The sequence below is a fragment of the Aythya marila genome, assembly GCF_965140915.1.
Source record: "Aythya marila genome assembly, chromosome: Z".
NCBI classification, from domain to species: domain Eukaryota; kingdom Metazoa; phylum Chordata; class Aves; order Anseriformes; family Anatidae; genus Aythya; species Aythya marila.
Window position 1 is genome coordinate 83362541 of NC_139080.1, and position 23030 is coordinate 83385570.

Genomic DNA, 23030 nt, shown 5'->3' on the forward strand with positions numbered 1-23030 from the left:
ATTGCAATATGGAGCTTTTGGAAATACCATTTTATAGATGACTATAACAATGCTATGAAAGAAAACCATGAATTAAACCTGAAAGAATGACAATACTTAAAATTCTTGAGTGCTATCTGAATACACCTAACTCAATTGTTAATCTTAATAATCATATGGTTTATGTGGACACAGCTAACAGATAAGAGAAAGAACAGCTTCTTTTCATTCAGGTCAGCTCTTATCACAACATCAGAAACAAAGGTTCCTGTAAAAGCTGTTACAGCCAATACTCTTCTTTGTATTAGTTAACACAGAGAGTGATACAGATCAAACCAGTGGGCATAAATTGGCCAAAAGGTAAATCATGATATTATCCCTGGAATGCAGAAATCATTCTTCATGTAATTTGTTATTTATTTATTTTTAAAAGGTCAAATTTTCCATTTTAAAACTGGATTTAGTACTCAGTGTTTTTAAGAGCCTCTTTCTAACTGTTTTAGTTAGAGTTCTTACAGAAAGCAGATATCTTATGAACAATGGCTTTAGTAGCAGCATTTACAGTCATACCTGTGGGGAATTTGATAGACTTTTAGTGCAGTCTAGCCATTTTTGTCTAATTTTTAATATGGTTGTGGCAATGATTACTTTTTATGGTAAACATGTCACTTATTTCTTAGTAAACTGATGTCCCAGTTTCATGTCAAGATGGAGATGTCAAATCTCCCTATTTTTTAGAAAATGTTTAAAATAGCCAAATTCTGATGACAGGAAGGAGGGGTCTAATTGCATGACTGGTAAATACGGCCACTGAGATTTACCAGAAAATATATGTAAATATATTTTCCAGATCTATTTCTCGGGTATTGTCAGTCTCCATAAAAACAGATTCATATTAATATTAGAATGCATTAACACGAGACACACTGAGGACGTGAAAATCCGTGCTATGCTGCTGACTTGGCATCATGCAAAAGACTACACAGAAAAGTAATCCACATCAAAAAAAATATTATGGAGGCAGGAAAGAACAAGACTTTTTCTTCTCAGACATATTTAAAGTTTGACACAGTCAGTCTAAGAAGGAGGTTTCTGTATTGCATAACATTTTTTTACACTACCCATTTATAACATCTTTATAGGTAAAATCCATTTTCTCTATACTATTTTTGAGCTGGAGAGACCAAACAGGGAACAGATATGTCTGATAAATAAGAAACTCTCTCTGTTATCAAATTTTCCTTCAAGAACTTCTCAGAACAGAAGTTTTCACATTGTGAATGAACAGAAATCACTGATAAACAGCAATGAAGCTATTTATAGGTATACTATAATGCGCTATTATATGATAAGAGTTGGATGCACTTTTAAAAATTGATACTCATAAGTACTATTTAGTAACACTATTCTGGCATGTACAACACAGCTATTGGTGTAGAGATTTTTTTATTTTATTTTTTATTTTGTCAGTGATGCTGGATGAGGTGATTTATGTATTCTCTATTTTACAGGTTGAAAAATTTATGAAAACTAGATTTTCTTCAAATTCTACTGTTTGAAAAATGTTTAGGAGAAATGTTCTTCTGCATATGCATGGCTTCTCACTGAAGTTAGGTAAACTTCTGTGGGTATGAAATCTGCTTGCCTACTCTTCAAGTCATGTTGTAATTTCCAAAACATAAACCAGTTATTCCAGATTACACACATAATGAAATAAACCAGATCTGAAGTGCAATTCAAGTCTTCTAAAGAAAAGATTCAATGAAAAAGTGCATATAATAATGGCTTTTAGCCTTGTTAAATTTGTGTTTTAACATTAAAAATAAAAATATAAACAAACAAAAACAAACAAAATTACCTGATCCTTTTTATTATGTGTCACAATAAGGAAACCTATATGAGGGAACACAAGTGACATGGGAGTGGGCAGAAAACATCAGAAACTAAGTTTAAATTGGGGGAATAATAGCCATCATTAACTCTGAACAATTCCTAAATTTTTGACAAACGATGCTTTAGCCTAAAGTCAGGCTGAAGAATAATTCTTTACAGAGCAGTATCTATTATGTACTGAACAACTCTGAATCTGACAAGATATAAGAAGCTTCTTCTTCTGTGTTTAAATGTCTGTCACAAAAACATATGAGTGCCAGCTTTGGGTGTGGTCAAATTCTGTTTCCAATTGGACTGAAAGTTCTCAAAAATGCCTTATATTAATTCTGAGGCAGACACAATAATCAGAAATAGCAACTTCCAGTGGGTGCAGAAGCTGAAATTAACTGAGACTAATCTGAGGAAAAATTATAGCACATGCACTGATTTAGTTTCTATTGAACCATATTAAAACAAGAAAACACAAATTTTAAAACAGACATTTTACTGTGTTACTTTTCTCTGGTTGACCACATTAAACTTTATTTCAAATAGGTTAAAAAGAAAAGAAGTAGTTAAATAAGATAAAGGTGGTGATGCAGCACAAGTTTGAATTTCTTAGTATTCTGTTTGGAAGAGCTCCAAGGGCAAACGCTCTTTCCAAGGCTGTATCTGAATCTATTTTGTCAAATGCCAATGGTGGCTTCGAGTAAGTTGTTTAATGTTTGGTACCAGTAATAGGATACTTTAAAAATCTGAAACTGTAGCCTACAATTAAAAATAAATAAATAAAGAAAGAAAGAAAAAGTACATTTTCCAAGGTACAGTCTGCAAGATTCGCTTGTATAAATTCATTTATCATTAAATTTATAAAGGACACCTTATATTCCATTTTGTTGTTAAATTCCATAGGATGACATGGTTTTATTTTTACTTAAATTAAAAGGATTTTTTTTCCCAAATTTTGGTCATATTTCAAATCAAATGCATGGCGTTTTCCTCCTGACAGGCTAAAAATCATTCTGGAATATTGAAAGACTGAAAATTAGTCATAAGTAGGTTCTATAGAGGCCTATTCTCACTGAAAGAAAAGCAGATTGTAAAAAATAGGATGCAATATACTTGATACATTAAGATTATTAAAAAGTATTATTTTTAATGAGAATTATAAACTTACATCCTTTGAAAATGATAGGATGAATATTAATATAAACTGTCACATTGTTTTTGATCAACTGCATAGTTTTCTAGTTTTTAGTGCTGAAATTAGGCCCACTGTCATGACTTTATATGCACACAGTAGTCTTGTCATGTACATTATGAAAACAAGAAGTGCAAAGGGTTAATATATGCATACCATAGATATGGTGGCTAATCTCAGAAATGCTGTGTACCTGTTACTCTTTATTTTTTTCCCTGTTCAGGGAATAATGATGAGTAACAATAAGCAATTTATTTCTACACTCCTCTTCTGCCAGTTACATAATAATGAAAAAAAATCCTCGTTTGCATTCGAAGAATGACAGTGATTCCCTGTAACTGAAAATTTGGTAAATCTGTAATATAATGTTTTGTCCTTGCACTTCTCAGTAAATCTAAGATGTTTTTTAAAGATCTGTACTGAAGCAGAGCACTTCAGAAAACATTCTACAACTTCAGTTCACTTTTAGTTCTGTTGCTTACTAATGATTTAACCTGAGATGATGCAGTGTTCCCCAATTCGATTACAGCCTGAAATCTCTGTTCTGACTTTTTTCATCCATGTGCATGTATCTTATTTCCCTTTTGCCATCCATAATAATTAAATGCTTTAGTTATATGAAATGGAATGGAATAGAAAAACACTTTAAAGGTGCAATAATTTCACAGCTTTCATGTATGCTTTTAAGAAAAACTGCAATGCAAGTCAATGTTATATGCAGTATCCTAAAGAGATAATTCTTCATTAGACCATATAGATATTTAAGTAACAGAGAACTAACCAAGTAACTGACTTGGTCAGATGTGTGACTTATCTACTGTCCTCTGTCTCAGTACCTGAACACTCATTAATGCCCTTGACATCACTCCTTTAACTTCTGCTTTGTTTGAAGTCATGTATCTCCTTTGATGATGGACAAATTTCATCATTTTAGTTCTTATGTCAATAGACTAGAAATATGTTCCCCCTCTCCAGCCCCATAAATTCACATGTAATATTTCACTTTTAGTTCACTAAACAACATCACGTGAGCTTGTCCAAATTAATGACAGAAAAAGATTCCAGAAGTTACCTTGACACATTCCATCAAGTCTCAGGGTACTACAAAAAGGACTGAGAGAGATCAAACAAGATCAAATTGCAGATCTTGGGCAGTGCCTTTTTTAAATACATTTGTTCAAGATAAGAAGGAAGAGGAAAAATAAAATATGCATTCTCTTGTTAAAGTAAAAGCATTTTTTTTGGTGTCAAATATATTAGAGAAATTGTTCAAGAACAGTTCATCCTTATACAAAGATTACTTGTGTAAATGTGAAGTTCAGGGTCAGCCTAGGTTATCAGACATGGACTGTAAGTGCCAGACAGGCAAGCTAAGCTGCCTTCATTCTCCTTTCTAACTGCAAAACAGTCACTTTCTAATCACAGAAAGAAATACAGGTGAGCAAAAAACTCTTTCCCTTAATTGAGATAGAAATGTTGCATTCTGACACACTTATTTTTTAGTTGTATAAATTCAGACTTATGTAGGGCATAAATCCCTCAAGAACAGTGTCCTAAGCGTTCAATCTAGAGGGAAAATCATATAAAATAATGTAATTCTTTAAGGATAATTTTGAATCATCTCACTGTGAGGATATTTCTAGTATGTATTTGCAAACAGCTCTGAAGTATGTTATCTATTATTTAATGTAGCAATTTTATGATTTTGATTTACAGCAGTGCTTTGGAAAAACAGCCTGAAACAGAATAATGCATTATTTAGTAATGCCTTGTGATGCTTTGTAAAATATGCTGCATATCTCTATCTGTAATTGATCAATATCCTTACTGTGAACATTAGGTATAGCATGACTAAGAACAAGTAGTATGTTATATTGGTTATTCAGTCCCTAAACTGTAACAGAGCTATTTCTGTACTTTGAATAAAAATAGATTAACACATCTCTTTTACAGTTTTGTATCTAGGGAGAATAAATCATAAAGCCAAAGAACATAGGTATTCAATGATGCCACAATAAAATTTGCTCACAGGAACCGTTGCTATTGAAAACCACCACATTCTGCCGGGACTGTGTTTAAAGGCCTCATGATTAAGACTAAGTTACCCTAAAGACTATCCACTAATGAGGATTTGTAAAATCCCAAATTAATAATGAGCAATACTTTCAGATTGTTTCAAGAATTACTTGGGCTAAAAAAGTTCCTCACTGACTGCAATCCATTAGAAAACTACTAAAAATAACAGGACAAAAAAACTCACTCGTTAAAATAATCATCTATTTAGCTGACCTAGCAGAACAAGGAGGTTGTATTGAAGTTAAATTTAGAAAGATCTAAATATAATGAAGTTAGCTTCAGGTATGCATGTCAACTTCCTCCATTTTTTTTTTTTTTTTTTACGGAAATAACTAATTTGTAAAATTTTACTTAAAAAAAAAAAAAACGCCTTTTTTTTCCATTTTCTCAAGAATAGCTTGTACTTTGTAATAATACATACAGTTTAGAAAATGTTCTGAATTCTTATCATTTTAATCAGACTATTTATGTAACTTGCATCTACGGAATACTTTAAAATTCAAAGGATTTCAAATAATTTATAAACTCATATCCAATCACGCAAAAGCTGAAGGGGGGCAGAGTGGAGAGCATTTTACTTGGTGAAAGTAATTGTGACATCGGTACAACTTCCAAAAATAGTAAACTTGAACAAATTGTGAGTCTCTACAGTATTATGGCTTGTAGCCCCAAACCCACAAGCATGAACATATATGTCTAATTTGAAACAATTGAATAGCTCACTGAAGGATGCAGAACTGTTCATGTACCTAAAATTAAGTACACATGTAATGGTTAATATGAATGAAATCATGGAAGTTGTTACTGTGTCCCAATGAGCGAAGCAAGACAATGAGAACCTGAAATCAATGAGTACGTTAGAAATGCAAGATCAAATCCTTGATATCACTCATATATCTTTAGTGGGTACAAGCTGCATACATCTGAACACAGACACTACTGACATGAGAAGTAGTACTGATTATCAGTGCATGGAAGAACATTTAAAGCAATTTGGTAAACATCTCAGATGACTCCAACACCGAATTCAGGAATATAACATACAATTAATTATTGAGCTGAAAATGCACATGCAATAGTGAAGAAAAAAACAAAAACAAAAACAAAAACACAACATCTTACGTGTTGCATGAAATACTTTATAAATGACCACAAGTGCAGGATCTGTCTGAACTCATTGTGGCCATCAACTTTTGGCATCTAGTTTAAGCTTCTTCAAAGGCTTTCTTTATCATCAATGGAAAAAATCAGACACCACGTAAACATAGATGTAGACCTATGTTTATCTCACCTATAGAACTTTGGTTATCTCACCAAAATTACAACAATTAGAAGTAGCAAGACAAACAAAGAGGAGAAACTTCCTTTACATTGGAAACTGGAGCAGAAGCTTATTGAGTTAGACTGCAGAGTGGGAAGAAGAAAGGAATAATTCCTTGTTAGGAACAGGAGTAAATACTCTTTTATTTGGTTACCAAATGTACAAATGGCATGTGTATTTAGTTACCAATTATATTGACACTCTGCATGTGTTAACATGGAAAAGCTGTTACCTTTATTATGCAATGCTGAACTCACCATTAAGAAGTCACTATCAATAATATACATTCTGATCTTTTTAACGTTTTCCCACACTACACCACTAATATGCTGAGGTTATTGTACAAATAAGGGAATGAAAAATTTGAATTAATGTCTCCAACAAGAATAATTGAGAGCAAACATAATAATTATGGTCCTAATAGGACGCGTGCTGAAAATAATAATGGGGAAAAATAAGTAGCCAAAATTTGAATTGAATGTTAATGTTTTGTGATAAGGATATATAGTTCGAGACAGATTTCCTGGGGGAGTTCCTTAACTGAAGGCCTATCACGGCAAAGGACATAACTTGCCAACCTAAGATGTGATGCTGAGATTCCTAAAATGTGCTATGGGGGTGGTGATATCTGTCAAGATGATATTTGTGGAGGAGTTCTTCAAAATAGCCAGGATCTAAACCATTAAGGATTTCAAAACTAAGAGAGCAAACTTTAAAATCAGCTACTTCATAGCAGACAAAGCAAATGAGTTAAGGTGCAAGAGGGATGATCATATTTGCTCAAGACAGTATGGAAGTGTGTCACTGCATTCTGAGCAGGCTGCAAGTGACAGAGCTGAGCTGCTGGAAACCTTTCTAGGAGGGTATTACAATAATCCTCTCCATCAAAAGGGCATGTGCTGATGCTATGAGGCCATCACAGGATAAATGAGGGCACTGTCTGCATCAAGCACACCCTTAAAAAGACATTTTTCTATCTTGTTCACTGCAGAAATCTCCACAGACGAGAGGAGAATGAACTGGACATCAGAACGTTTGCTACACTTTCCTGCTGCACTCAAATCCCCTCAGCCAGTAATGACAGGTAAACAGAGAGCAGACTCTTAAAGATGACAAATACACCCTGGTGAGATGTGTGCTTTCACTGCAGCTAAGACAGAGGTAGCTGGCAATCCTGCCTGTATGAAAACAGAGCTACCCTTGTGGAGTTCCTGGGGTGAGAGACACAGCTCCTTATCACTGGACATGGGCTGAAGCCTTTGATATTTAGCATTCCTACAATACTCACCACAAGCAGGCACTTAAGGACTCTGCAAGCTAACCTTGAACTTCAGCGCTGCCCTGAATAGCTATAAAATGCTTTTATCATAAATCTGACATTCTATACAACAGCGTTGTTCCCTAACACAGGCATAAGGTTTAGTATTTGGAATACAAAGTATTTGATTTCCACACCCATGTACAAACTAAGAGTTCCCTGCTACTGTGCATTTTGAATTGACCCATAAACTGAAAAATATATGGGGTATTAGCACTGAGAACCTCCTTGTGATCTTAAACAATGAAAATATTAAATATTTACACAATAACTTTTTTTCACTTCATCAAACTACATTAAAGTAATAAAGCATAATTAAATACAATTTCTAAAACATATATAGAACAGGTACATCTTGAAAGCATGTCAACTTACTCACGTTGTTTGTGAATTACCGTATTCAAAATCAAAAAATTTTTTTGGCTTTTGGTGAGCCAAAAAATAGAAACTTTTCAAAAAATAGAGAACTTTTTTTTTTTTTTTTTTTTTTAAGATAAAGCTTATGCGATGTACACACTAAAGGAAACTTCTAGTAACATGATTATTAAAAGTAACAGCTTGTACCCTTACAGCCTGACTGGGTTTGAAAGAAAGTTTAGAATGGAGTAGGGAAATTAACTGATGAACTTCTGTCATCTATAGTGGTAGCCTTCATGAATAATTCAATATATGCCCCATTCCCTCTATGTCTCAACAGACTAACAGCTGCAGCTCTCAAATGACAAGTGTTATTTTATTTTATTTTTTATATTTGGAAGCTTCTGAAAATAGTATACTAATTACAAAATAAAGTATATAATAAAATAAAGTTTTGGTCCCCGCTTTTCACTTATTACTTCTGACTTACAGTAACCGAGACATCCAGCCTGGTCTGCAGGGCTCAGCATTACTTTTAAGGTTGAGATTTTCTCCCCCACAATCATTTATTTGTGGGGACTGTTAGTGTTAGGTCAGAGGTTGAACTCGATGATCTTGAGGTCTCTTCCAACCTAGAAATTCTGTGATTCTGTGATTCTGTGAACTAGAGAAGATTTGCAGAAAAAGGAATAATTTTCAAATAGACTTATGTGAGTTATGCAGCAGGTCTAGAGAAGGAGTTGGGAAAATAATGAAGGTCCGCTACTAAGGATTTGGTGGTTTATCTTAACATAACCACAAAATTGACCCAGGTTACTTTGTGCACCAAAACTCATTAATCTTGGTGAGTAGCATTGTATGCCAAAACAGCAAATTTACATTTTCATAACATGATCTTTATCTTGTTTTGATATAAACTGGAAGAAACTTTCTGCTCTGAGGTTGCTGTGTTGAATTAGGCATTTTCCTTAATGTTCTCTGCTTTATACTGAAAACTTGGCACCTCAGGATGTCAGGAAATTCACTGAACATATTTGGTGAATATTCTAACATAGAACAGATTCTCCTGAGCTAAGTAGGCTTCTGTAAAAGAGCAGAAAGTCTTAAGGAGATAGTATCATTAATAGTAACATCTGTTACTAGTAACATCAGTTCAGCTTAGGAGAAATGGTTTTCACAGGATGGCTTCTCAGACTCTAACAAGTCAGAATATAGACTGTAACAGTATGCTTATGTACAGATTTTGTTAAGAAAATAAGCAAAGAAACCAACACCATGCAATCTCTAACCTCTCAGATAGACCTTCCACTATCACCAGGCCTTACAGCATGAAAGAACAGATTTCTCAGAAAAGTGTATTTAAATGATCTGAGCATTTTTGAATTTGCTGAAAAGATTCTTCAGTGCCATTATATAACAGTGGGTAGGAAAACATTAGCTTAATATAATGCTGAAATAGCTACACACATAGCTGTTTCATAATTTACTGAGAAGCTATTGCATACAGCACTTCTGGCTGAAAGCTGTAGTGGGTCTAATCTTTTTGGTGATATGGTCTGAAAGATCAGCTTGCTACAGTTGTGTTCATCTATTTATTTATTTATTTTGCTGTTGGTAGTTTTATTTATTTATTTTTTAAATACAAATAATGTACAATCTTTTTTTTTTTGCCCATGAACTGTCTTCTGTTCCTAGGAAGTATGCTTTAAGTACAGGAGAGGAAAAATGCTTTGCCTTTCATACCCTGGATATACTCCACAAAATTTGAGCAAATATTGAAGGCTTGAAAATGATCTTCTTGCCAAAAGATAAACTGAAAAATTTCTTTAACATCTGTTTTACCGGCTTGTAATGAACTGTTTCTCTTCTCAGCTCCAGAAATGCCCTAAATCTTCTTGTTCAACATAATGGCAAGATCCTTTGCTGCTTGAGGTATTCAGTGGTCTGGCTATGCATGACATTAATTGTGTTGAAAAGTACCGAAAAGACCTTCTGAGTAAGTTTTTGTGCACTAGGTATATATATATATAAAAATATATATATATATATATATATAGTGCACTAATTATATATATATATATAATATAATATATATACACTTTTTTTTTTTTTTTTCCAGAACTGGTGTTCTGTCTCCTACTAATTCCTTGTCAAAGAAACATAAAGAAAGTAGATTTATATTGTGGATTGCAATTTATATTGCTAATTCTGATGGAGAGCTTCCATTTTGTTCCATCAGATGGGCACTTTCTATATAGCAGGAATATGAACAAACATAGAGCTGTAACGCGTTATATTTTCCACTATTTACTATTCATATTTTAACAGTTAAGTTTTCAAACAAACTAAAAGGCAGTTATGGGTCTGGAATCAATAAAGCTATCTGTCTATTTTCACATTTTTTAGCTAACAAAAAATTGGAACAGTGTATTTGAAAACTTAATAACTCTGCCAATTTAAAAAAAAAAAAAAAGAAAAAAGAAGATAACTTAAGAAGTGTTATTATGAAAAGGCTGCTTTGTCTTTAGCCATTGTAACAGCAGAGTTAATTTCTCTGAATACTGTGAACAGTAAACTACAAAATACAACATTTTCCTAATAAATAAATAAATAAATAAATAAAAATAAAAATAGGGTCTGTATTTTTGTCAAGGACAAATTGTAAGAGAAACAGAAAGACATAATAGAATTAACCAGAGGATTGTTTAATGACATTTTTGTTTGTTGAATGTAGTGACCCGGCTCAAAATGAAGGATTGGGAGATATCTACTATGGTATGCAACTTCTATTTATGAGATCTATGCTAGTGAAGAATGGATAGAAGAGAACAGCCAAATCCATGTTCTGTTAAGTGTGAATAGTCAACTCCGACTCTAACCAGACAGTCCCCTTCTCTTTTAGATCATGGATAAGTATAATTTATTTTTGAGTAAATGCATTGGTCCCATATCCTGGAGCAAACAGATAAAAATGGTTAGGGTTCTGTTTAAGAAGAATAAATTTCGCAAACAGTGCCTTCACTAGTGATGGTACTAGCCCAAGATAATTAAGCTGTCATTATTAGTGAAGAGCCCTACTGCATGAGCAATACATTTATGGGACAAGGTCACTTCAAAAAAATAGGTTGTGTCTGGTTGTGAAAGACCCACATCTAGGCTGATAAAACGAAAAAAAACGACTCATACCACTATGAGGGGTGGTTCCCCCATTGGAAACGCTACTGGCAAGGTACTGGAAAAGTGTTTTCAAGTCCAAAAGCCCATTTTGTTCATACCTTGAGAACAGAAAGGAAGTGTAATTTTTTTTAGTGTTGATTTTACCTTAATTTCCAATGTATAATCATAAAACAAACTAATATCTCTCTTGATATTTTTCAGTTAGAAAACAAAAAAATATAAATGTGTAGGACTTACCAGTTTATTCTACATATCTGTTTGTACAGATATCTTTACCCTACCACTTAAGTGTTTATTAAAATTTATGAATATTTATTACCTAAATATTATTGGGAGCCTGAAAATACTATTCTTTATTCAATACATATGAAAGTAATGGAAATACAAAGCTAAGTGATCTACTCTATGTTAACTAATGTAGAAAAGCAGCTCTCAGCCTTTTTTTTTTTTTTATGCTAATCACCTCATCACCTTTTTTTTTTAAAAGATGGACATTGTCAGCTATGTATGAGAAAACAAACAAACAAAAACAAACAAACAACAACAACAACAACAACAACAAAAACAACAATAAAGCACTTAAATTTCTTCTGTAATACATCTACAGCTAAGACCAGTAGTGATGCCTGTACGCTCAGTATGATGCTCTGACACCTATAAATGAAGAGAGTTCTACGTAAGTCCTCAGACTTAGAATTTATCATATTTTGTCCAAACTGGATGTATGTAAATTTATTCTTTTTTTTTACCATATCAGGTTCTCAGCAGGATCATGGAGCACCAATCACACAGATTTGAGATTCCTGTTCTTAGCATTTGGATCTAAAAGGAATATATTGCTATTCTGGCCTGTAGTTCAGTTTATACATTCTTTGTTTGTTTGTTTAACAAAGTATAATACATATACTGAATTTTACAGGAAAATGCTTTGAAAAAAATCATAAGGTATATACTAGTTGACAGAATGAAGGGGTATTTCATTCAGTCTTTGGCATTCTTCCTGTCACTTCATAGAAATGTCAATTCTTGTGACATATCATATCAAAAATCTACGTGTTTAGAAATGTATTAATTTTTCCTTTTCACTTTACATAGGCCAAACTACCAATTTCTAGAGTCTAATTAGCAGCCTGGCAGACAGGAAGCATAAGAAATCATCTGAGGACCCTACTTCCTCTTATCATTCATTTTATGTATCACACATTATGTCTGATAATTGATCTACTGAAAATGCTTGTCTGGTGGAGATAAATATATTAACAATTCCTGTCAAAAAAAAAAAAAAAAAAAAAAAAAAAAAAAACCAACAAAACAAAACAAAACAAAAAACAGACTAATTTAAAAAGTAATTAGTATTGCAGAAATCCTAGAAAGATCTAGCTTGTAACAAAAAATAAAATTAAAGATATAGTAATGGAAACTGGAGCTTACAGCCCTTTCTAATCCAACTCGTCTACAAACTAAAAAAGATATGTTTGGGATGCTTGTATATATATTTAATTCACATACTGGCATACACAAAGAAATAGAAAAGTATATATATATAAAAAAAAAAAACCAAACAAATAACCATAATACAGAAGAACTGAAGTCTAGAGCAGTAACAGAAGAAAAACTTTCACTTTACATATGCAAATAAAGAGCACTGTGTGTTTATGGACTGATTATTTTTATGATATCTAACTATGAAGAGACATTTTGACAGTTTTATTTACATTCTAAGGTATACCCAGAGGCAAGCATATACTTTTTGAAAACCATATATATTTGTATATAAAGCACACGTGTACATATGTACATAACTCAGCACACATGTACATATGTACGTAACTCTCTATATACATGTACACATGCATAAATATATGTACATGATCACAGGAAGTGATTTTACAGAAAAACCACAAACCTAGCTAACATGGCAGCCTTCCACTGTACAGTATATCTGGATGGGACTTTTAAATATATCCAATCAAGAACATAAGTCTGAAATGATTTGAGAAACAAAAATATGATACCCAGAATTCAAAGGTTTAGGTATATAAAAAAAATCCCCACTATGATATAGTGTTTAAAAAGACATCCTAAAAATACAGATAACATTTCTTTAAATATATTTCATTTATGTAGCTACTTCAAATTCAGCCAAATCACTAAGCTTATTATATTGGTCTTAGATTTTGGGGAATTTATGGAGATCTTCACTGTCAAAGAATTACTTTTTAATTTTTTAGTTGTTGATAAAGAAAAACCCAAAACAACTCAGAGACATCAACACCTCTGAACAAAGTACAATTTAATAATAGATGTTAGATTGTTAAGGATGAAACTCATAGGATTACAGGCTACATCAGTTTGTAAAACTAATTCTATTCATTAATAAACATTTCATGTGCCCATACATATTTAATGTCACCAGTTTTTTAACAGCTCAGGCTGTAACCTTCGTAGCCCAGTGTGGAATTTTTTATTGTCATCCCTGCCCTTAGAGGGACAGAGGCAGAAGGCAGCGAAGTAGTAAGGTAAAGTTGTGTTTATAAAATTTGAGCTGTTGATTTATTTTCCACTATCAAAGAAATAAAGGGAAAACCCCATCACATCATAAACAGTATTATATTGGTTAGACATCTTTCATGAAGTTTTATTAAGACACTGACTCTTCCTACTGAACACTGAGAAGAACTGCAAGACATTCTTGATAGCAAAAGGACCTGTGTTTCTCTTCCACCATCATCATTGTTTATCCTGGTTTGTTCACACCATTAATTCTTTGAGGCAGAGGCTGTCCATTCACATGTGTTTGCACTATATGGTCCTAAATCTGTTAGAACTTGTAGCTGTTAACACAACAATACAAGGTAACAATAACAATGTTTAAAGATTTTTTTTTATTATTATTTTATTTTTATTTTTTATTCTATCTCCTCAAACTCTTACTGGACAAGTACTTTGCACTAGAAGGAACTCACACTCCTTTATCCAATATCCTTTTGTGTTCTTTGTATGCTTGCAGGATGATTAAGATGTTTCATCTTAATTTCATTTTCAATGTTGAGCAATATTTGTAAATTGCAATATAAAATTTAAAAGAAACACTATAGTATTTTTCTAACTAAAAGTTACAGCATTTATTACAGAATGGCCAGGAGTGATTTCCACCACTTGAAACAGAGGTCTGCTGACTTACTTTGATGATTTGCTATACAAATTATTGGAAACATTGGAAAATCTATGTTTTACAAAGTAGGCATTAAAAAGAAGCTAAGATATTAAACAAATTCCCTGTTTAATTTGATGTAGAGTAGCCTGGATAAACCCCTATGACTGAACAATCGGTAAAAAAAAAAAAAAAAAGATCAAATTTATTCTCAGTTACTTTTTAGAAAAGAGATCCTGTATAAGTGACTACAGCAGCATGTTCTGTCACATTCTTTCCATAAACTGAGCCCTGTCAGTGACAGCAAAACAGATTGTGTGCATCTGCTGGGAATGGGCCAGATGACAGTGGAAGAAATACACATGGATACCTTGGCACAACAACTAAAGAAGTGGAAGAAAAATGGACAGAAAGAAGCAGAAAGTTCTAAACTTTAATTAAAATAGGCTCTCTAGCAAAAGTGAAGTTATCTACAAGTCTGCTGCAGACTGCTTTGCTTTACACTACTACTTTCCAAAAGTAACTACATATTTATACTATGCATTGTCTTGTTTACTCCCCATGGTATTCATATGGCCACCATTCCCACACTGTCTGGGCCTCATAGAATTTGCCTCAGAAAATCCTCATTCTATAGACACAAAACTGATGCACCAACAAAGTGAAATCCTCATAGTCATCTAAATAGCTTCTGAAGAAAAGTTCAGTCTACACTGCCCAAATGCATGCTGCCATCCTAAACATTAGAATATCCTTCCTGTGTTTAGTTCTGCTTTCAGACAAAAATGTGGTTATACCTAAAATTAATATTAAGCAAACACCCTTCTAGTACTCTAGCATTACAGCACTAGTGTATCCGACAAGTTAAATTGGCAAAGTCAGCTTTGCTACTGCTGCTTGTAGCCTCTTAAGTTTTACTATCGAGTATATGGATTGAGAGCCCAAGATGTCTACAAATGATCAATTTTTTACAGTCTTCAACACAAAACTTCTACAGCAAAATAGTAATTGTATATTGTCAAATATAAAGAGCACCTGATCTTCACTGATAGTTGAAAAACACTCCCAGACATTGACTCGTCATGGCTGCAGAACCACATGCTTATGTTCAGGAATGAATTCAGGAATCTGCTGAGTCTTTAAAATAAATCTTTTATTTCATGTGGAAAGTAACTTATCCCGTTTCTTTTTTGGCTTTATCAACTGACAAACAAAAGAAACATGGAAATATTTTTTCTTCTATAAAAAAAAAAAAAAAAAAAAAAAAAAAAAAAAAAAGAAAGAAAGAAACCAGGACATACAAACTCTTCCGACTTTACACTGATGTTTTACACACAGTTTTGCCTTATATATCAGGAATAAGATATGACTGCCAGATGAGTAAAGATTAGTATAGCACCTAATGGTCCAAGCAGCTAACATTATCTACTTAGAGCATCTGGAAGCCTCATGAGGCCAGCAGTTACAGTCTGTTATATATTCCATATGCAGTGACTATCTAATATGCTGATGGTATTTCAGAATCACATCAGCAAAATGACATAAATTATTATTTATAAAAATCATATATATCATAGATCATATATTTAACATCCAGACGAGAGAAGCTAACATAACATATAGAAGCTAACATACTTGCCTAGCCTCAGAGAAGCCCTAGAACAGCCTATAAGGCCCCTCCATGTTCTACCTCATTTCAGGATATGTGAATGGCAGCCACCCATGGATTTTCTTTAATCCCTAGATGAGGATGAAAAACTGCCTAAATCTGTTTATAATGTTTTTGATCCAAGGAGTGGTAGATCTCTACATACTCTCATGACTATGAGTATATTTTGTCTGGAACAAAATATAAGGAGATCTTTTGAAATGCTGTTCAAATGGTACCCTTTTTTTCTAACAAGTTTGGCAAAAGTGTCAGAGTGGAATTGAGAAAATGAGGTGGATGTTAATTAACAATGTTAATAATTCTGTACATAGAGCAGTTTTTAGTAGGTCATCAAGTCAGTGGTGTTATACTACATGAACAAAGAATTTAGTTTCATATATTGTTACATCTGTAATATTGCTAATCAAACATTAATATGTGTAGATATAAGTTCTCTTTGCATTCATGAAATCAGAATTTCCCAATTATGGTGGAAAGAAAATAAAAAAACAAACAAACAAACAAAACCCCCCCACATTTTTACAATTTATAAGCTGTTTCAAGCTCTTGGATAAATACTAGTGAAGACTGAATATCAGCACAACGTTTAACCAGAGTTGTTATTCTTTTTCATTTATTCAAACATAATAATGCGGTCAGGAAGTCAGGTTTGGATTCACACCCACATATTCAACAGTCACATTAACTGTCCAAGAAATTGGCTGAAGAGGCATGTATGCTAGGCCACAAGGTCCTAAAGGACCACCCAAGCGTCACTGAAGATGACTGACAACAGGCACATAATGGCTATTTTTGAAATGTTTGTTCTCATAAAAGTATATTAAAACATTCTTAGATACCCTGAGCAATGTATCTTACACTGACTCCGTACTTCCTGTCTCAAACAACTTACAATCAATGCATTACCTACCTATAAAATGTTCATTGTCTCCGCATTTAAGCACCTCTTCGTGTTTCTAATTCCTATCCAAGATTTCAGAGCTTTGCTAGACGTGGTATGGCTCCATTCAAGAAAGACTCGGAAGAATAAGACCACTAAAGGGTATGGAAGACTGGCGCAGAAGTATTTATAAAAGAAGCAGTTTCATATATTTAGATGAATATATTTGTAAATGCAAAGATCAACAGGGCACTTTCTTCCTCTTCTATTGTACTTCATAAAGTAAAATCAAACTTCTCAGATAATGCAATGGAAGACATTGCATGGAAATTAGCTTTTTAAACTAGTTTGAATCTATATTACAGGCTAGAAACATAGAAAGACTTATTTTTTGAGTAAGAGATATAAAAAAACGCAAGAGAACAACTCAACAGCTAAGGAACTATGGCGTTACAGTGAAATATGACTCAATTACAGCCCTTCATTTGATGAATATTTAATTATCTATACAAAAATGGCATAGACTTACATAGGGAAACCGAGAGTAGCTTTCTCGCAGAATTCTCTATAGTCAACTGATTAAGGACCATTCCAGAAAGAAGGAGCTGTATTTTCTGTGAACTGCTCCAAATTAAGGGTATGAAGTAATTCAAATCAGGTTTCTCAGATCCTTAGTTTGTGCAGTAAAAGTTAAACCAGCGCTTATACAGAATTTATAGACTTAATCTGGGGATGTGGACTCCAGCAGAAATTGGGATACATTGCAAACTAAAACTTAAATTCCCATTTTTTCGTGCTGTTCTAAGTCACTTCTAATCCATGCACATACACTCCAGCATCCCGAACAGATTTTAGCTTCTACAGCATCTCAGTAAAGTTTCCAATTTTCATCTGTTTTGTCCTTGGAGAACTGAGACACTGCATATCAGACTTTCACAAAGCAGGTTTGCAGCTGCATTTTGAATTGCATTCTAAATGTAAAAAAGGTTAGGTTCTACAATCTCTAAGTTTTTGAGTCCCTTTCTTACAATGCATGCTTCAGACTGTTGACTAGCTTCTGCTCATTATTTGCAAACTTTTATTTCTTGCTTCTGTTACCTCAGATGAAGTACATATATCTTTCATGAATTATATGTTCTAGATATACAATATATATATATATTAAATACCCTTTAATTATTCTGTTGTGTAATTCATACTGAAGGATTCCACTTCCCAATCTTCTTGAAAATCATCACCGATGGGTTTCATGTGGCACTGCAATTTATTATATTCAAGAACACTGTTTAAAATTTGGAGCACACTACAGAACTGAATTTACTGTGGTTACTTCGTTAATACAAAACCTCTATTCTGAGAAATCTAGTTTAGATCACCATGCATTCAAAGTGTTCTGTATGCAGGCATGATAATGAATTTAACCATTCTGCTTTTAAGATTACCGTTTAAACCAAAAAACTAATATATGAAAATAGAATGTTGCTCATTCTTTTTTTTTTTTTTTTTTTTTTTTTGCAAGTATCAGCAGGGGAATTTCACAAAACTATGAACTTACAGATTTTCTTGAGCTTTTCAAGAGGCCTTTTTGAAATAGCTACCTTGTATTTTGAACTTATATCTATCAAATATGGAAGCTCTATTTTTAGGATGATGTTTAAATTACAGAGCAATCTTCTGATCCATTAGTGGAACAGCTTCCTCCTTCCAATCACATCTGGAAAACAGTAGAGTGAAAGGAGAGAACAAATACTTTCTTCCTGACCATCCTCAAAATTAGTTTTTATCAGAAATCTGGAGAAGTGCTATTCCATGTCCTGTTTGGTGTAGTCAAGAAATTTGGTCTCACGACAGGTTTCTCTTTAATCTCCTATAGAAAAATGTGGTAGAACATAGTGCTACTGCTTTACAGACAACATTTAGTGACTTGTAACAGAAGACAGCGCCAGAAAATCACCACTTGTCCAAACTCATGACAAGTACTACTCTTCAAAACAGACCAGAATATCTTTCTTTCATGTCACGCCTCTTTGGTGCATCAGATATTGCTTCATATTGTTATTCAGATTAAAAATAAATTAAAAAAAAATAATAAAAAAGTAGTCTACTTCGATTGAAACATCCTGGTGTGATGACTGAAGTATTTTTCCACAGCATTAAAAGAAGGAAAAAAAAATCCTAAAAGCTTTAAAACACCTTGCAAAAATACCATTTTTTCTATTTCTTTCTTTGTCATAAGGATTTGCATTATTGCTTTTAACAACCATATCCTATCCCTGAATCCTTTTATTTATTTATTTATTTATTTATTTAAATATGAAATTCCAGAGATCATCAGTAAGGATGCAATCAAGTTGACTATTCTGCTGGTCACCAAAATATGTAATACGGAGCTTACAACAAATATCTACTTGAAGCAGAACGGAACTAAATGCAATGTTCTGGGTGGGGATTTAAGTACTGGAACTTGTACTGAAGATAGATCCTCATTTTGCATTATCAATATCAACTTTTGGAAAAAACATGAAAATATCACTGCAGATGTCAACTCCTATACCAAAAGAAAACAAAGAAGAATACTGTTTCTGAGCTATGCATAAACTTCTTTATATATATAGATATATATATTTATTGCAGCATTAACAGTAAAACAGAAGCTCTAGATCCATAGCTGGAATAAATCTATTGTTACTCCAGTGAAGATATGCAGCTTTCTACCGACCCAAGGATATAGGTAGGCAGTCTCAATTTCTGTACATGTAATCACGGGCAGTTTTGCTTTAATTAGGTAACATGCCAATCATTTCATCATGTTTCCTTTTGAGAAAAATATGGAATATTATTTTCCAATTAATAAACATTTTAAAATCAATTGAAAATTATTTCAAATTGCTACCAACGCATCACATGTAAATAAAAGTACTAGTAATCCAACAAGCTTGGGCTATATTTTTAGTGTCTGCTCCGAAGAACTTTAATGAAATTCTGCTTCATTCTATTTAATTTTAAATGTGCATGCCAGTGCATAGGCTCTTACTAACATTTATGGTCATATTTCTGATCTCTAAAAATTTATGTATGTGTGCTTTGGATAAAGTTGTGCATTCTGTATACCACTGAAAGAATGCATTCCCTGCCTCAGTATTCTGACATATAAAAATGTGTCATGTAGAAGTCTGGGTAAGTATGCAGTTTCACACTTATTTCATACATTGCAGTGGAGTAATAAGTTGGCTTTTTCGTGTTCTGGTGCTATATCAATTCCTTATCTACACCCTATACACACAGAGAAGATAAAAGAAAGAACGCTGCTTTGATATTTGGAGGGTAGAAAAGTTCTCATCAAATACTGATTCAAAATCAGTTTCTTTTATGTATAAAACACATTTAAAGAAGTATTATTTTGTTAAGACTGTTGTCCTGCGTCTGCAGCAATTAAGTATTACTCATAACAAGACAAATTCTACATACTTCAGTAGGAAATTTGTTTGAAGTCTCCAAGATTAAGGTTTTAAGTACAACTACTGTGGATTGTCCACTCTCCTCCACATCTTTCCAAATAGTCCATTGCCACATCCTTCCTCATCTTCCTAAAAGCCTTCCTTTATGCTGTTTCTCCTACTTCTCCTATTCAGTACAGACAGAAGTTACATTCAGGACACAGATGGACGGAGATGAAGCAGGCCTGAGCAAAAGCGAACAGAACATACTGTCTCCTGCTGGTTTCACAGAATATTCTCCAACTGTACTAACTTTTTCTACTGAGTGCCCAGGCATTCCCGAGGGTTACTGCAACCAGAGGGGAGTCCCTGGCAGCATATGTCACAAGATAAAATTCCTGGATGAAAGGGATAGAAGGGCCAGCTATACAAGAGGACCACAGAACCTCAGTGTCCTGTTGTTTCTCTACAGCTCCCCTCCTCCACCATCTTTAGGGACCCAACTCCAAGAAAATGATTTAAAATAGTCTCTACTGAGAACTCCATATGGAATTTTTAAATGAAAAGTGACGTCCTCCAGTATTTTGTGCTGGTGGATACATTCCAGAACATTTTAATTTCTGTGATGATCCTTCGGTAACTAATTTATTTAGATTAAAATAATGCAGTATTTTGAATATGATGTCATATCACAATGTACTTGTCAGTAAGAGGAAGATTTTATTAGAAATCAAATAAATAACACATACTATGTTACTTGTTACTTATATCACTAGAAGTAAAGTTTCACGTGGACAACATTATATTTACTTTCGCGGATGTGTTTTATAAACAATTTCACAATCCTCCCTTGTCCTTTGTACAGATTTTGCTAACGGCTATTGATTGACTACTTAAAAGTAAATAGTAAAATTTAGCTGAGCATGGGCTCGAAAAATGGCATGGTCCCGGTGACTATAAAAGCAACCATAAATAAAGTTATTTCTAATTCAGTTTATTTAAGTGTATATTTTGTAATTATAGGACAAGAGAGGAAAGACAGTAATCGCAGAGGTGAATTCTTTCAATGGGAAATGATTAACAATAATTTTCATGATAATCTTTACTGAAACAATTATACAGTTGGAAAAAAAATAATAATAATAAAAAAAAGAACCAGGAAAGACCTGTTAGGTTGGAATCCAAGTCCCGTATCAGTAGTGCTTTGTAACCTGGGAAAATGAGGCAGAAGAGCTTTATGCCATCTGTTCAGTTCCATCCCTAATCTGCGTGTTGCCTTATGGTTACCTTAAATTAAGGCAGTAGATACTGACTTTCCAGGACCTGCTGCATTGGCCAGGATCTCTGAAGATTTCTCTGCTCGAACTCTTGAAGCCCTCCACAGTCAGGAAGGTGGCAGATGGCAGAGATAAGTACTTCTACCCTGCTGAAACAGGTGACAGCTAAATCACCTTCTTCAGCAAATTGCAAAAGGAGCAGCCTAGGCTAGAGACCTGGCTTTCGAGAGAGTTTATTCCATGTGATATAAAAATTAACAGTTCTCAAATATTTTATCCAGACCAGTTTCTAAATAAGTCAGATAATGTATTTCTAGAATTTCCTAGGATTTATTTCTGTAATCTAAACATATTTAGCTGTCAAACAAACAAAAATCCCACAAAACAAAAACCAAATCCAATAAAACAAATAAACAAGAAAAGGAAAAACAACATTAACAACAAACAAAACCCACCTCAATGGAGTCCTGTTTAGCTGTATTTCGGAGTAATGAGTAACAGTCCTACACTTCTTAAACATTCTTCTCAATGCTTCCTTCTATTTCTCTTTCAAATTTACTTTCTCTTTGCAAGTGAAGAAGCAATGTAACTATATGAGAAAATGACAAAATTCTATCACTTTTGCATTTTAACTTTACTTGCTGAATAATAGATGGCTTTTTCATACTTTGAAATACTTTCAAGATACATGGAACTTTAAAGGCTAGGACACTATTCAATGTTTACTGACAGATCCCAGAATTGCCTCTTTGCAGTTTAGAACTAATGGGGAAGCAATGTAATACAATCAGGGTTGATGGCAGAACATAACGCTAAAAAATACATTTTTTTTTACATATTTTAAAAATAATACTGATTCTGCATGTCTAAATTTAACTTGCCGTACTCGCTAGTTAGTGAATTACTAGTTACTTATAGTTATAATAATTAGTTATTCACTGAAGTTACGCACCACAGGCACCTAACTCCGCATGTTCATTGAGAAGACACAGATTTTCATTACCTTTATTAACTGGTAAACTTACGGTTTTTGATTGCAAAATCACTTTCTTTTCTTTGAATTTTGCTTAGTAGAACAAGTATCTTGCAAATTCACAGCTTTTCTTGAAATTCTTTGAATAACAAGCTATATTTCGAATGTCATCATTAAATTGATCTCATACTTTACATAAAACTGCGTGACATTAAAATGTGCCAAAGTGCTCTCAGCTTTAGCTGCTGCTTTATCATTGTAAGACAGTACCTGACAGTTCAAATATACAGCTGGGCCCCATAAGTTATATTTTGTCACACTGATGCTGGGTAACTTTTT

The 23030-nt window shown here is 33.4% G+C and overlaps 1 protein-coding gene across 13 annotated transcripts in view; it reads right to left on the bottom strand.

Annotated features, from left to right (window-relative positions):
• The window catches only part of MEF2C (myocyte enhancer factor 2C), a 139468-nt gene that overhangs the window by 97417 nt on the left and 19021 nt on the right, over nucleotides 1–23030 (bottom strand). Inside the window, exon 2 of one of the 13 annotated variants that reach the window (XM_082783660.1) lies at nucleotides 22174–22307. The exons of the other annotated variants lie outside the window; for them this stretch is intronic. The gene's annotated coding sequence lies outside the window, so the exon portion shown is untranslated. The remainder of the gene's footprint in view (nucleotides 1–22173; nucleotides 22308–23030) is intronic. 13 annotated transcript variants of the gene reach the window in all.